Raw genomic sequence first — 575 nt, forward strand, 5'->3', positions numbered from 1 at the left:
CAACGATGTGGAAGGGTGNCCGTCTAGAGTTCGGAGGGTCCCGGGTTCGAACCCCGGTCTGGCCGTGCATTTTTCCTCTCCTGTTACATTTGGCACCCAACGAAATATACCCACAGAAGGTGGTATAGGGTCTCGTGTGTCTTCGGGGTCGAAGACTTTGTTAAAGGAGGGAGGAATGTAGCGGAACTGGACTGGGTCGATCGTCGGCGACCAGATAGCTCAATTGGCAGAGCATCCGTCTAGAGTTCGGAGGGTCCCGGGTTCGAACCCCGGTCTGGCCGTGCATTTTTCCTCTCCTGTTACATTAGTATAAATTTTGTCTTAATAAAGTTAATCAATATGTAAGTACCCTACTATCATTCAGCTATCATGGCCAAAATTGATATATTACAAAACAATATGTAGATAGTTTTATTTACAGTCTGAAAGCGTCATTAGTATTTAGTGATTTTGTAACAGAATTATTTGCACAAAAAACAAAATCAGGTTTTCACACGTGACTTCTTTGACTTAAGGATTAAGTTGATCACACAGTCCTTTATCGGAGAATGCTATAACTTGAGATAAAAATCATA

The 575-nt window shown here is 42.5% G+C and overlaps 1 non-coding gene across 1 annotated transcript; it reads left to right on the top strand.

The window, feature by feature from the left end:
* The first annotated feature begins 208 nt into the window (after positions 1-208).
* On the top strand, positions 209-281 carry Trnas-aga. Its single transcript has one exon. It is a non-coding gene; the product is annotated as a tRNA-Ser (tRNA).
* Positions 282-575: the final 294 nt, after the last annotated feature.

The sequence above is a fragment of the Mizuhopecten yessoensis genome, unplaced genomic scaffold (assembly GCF_002113885.1).
Source record: "Mizuhopecten yessoensis strain PY_sf001 unplaced genomic scaffold, ASM211388v2 scaffold1883, whole genome shotgun sequence".
Taxonomy (NCBI): Eukaryota; Metazoa; Mollusca; class Bivalvia; order Pectinida; family Pectinidae; genus Mizuhopecten; species Mizuhopecten yessoensis.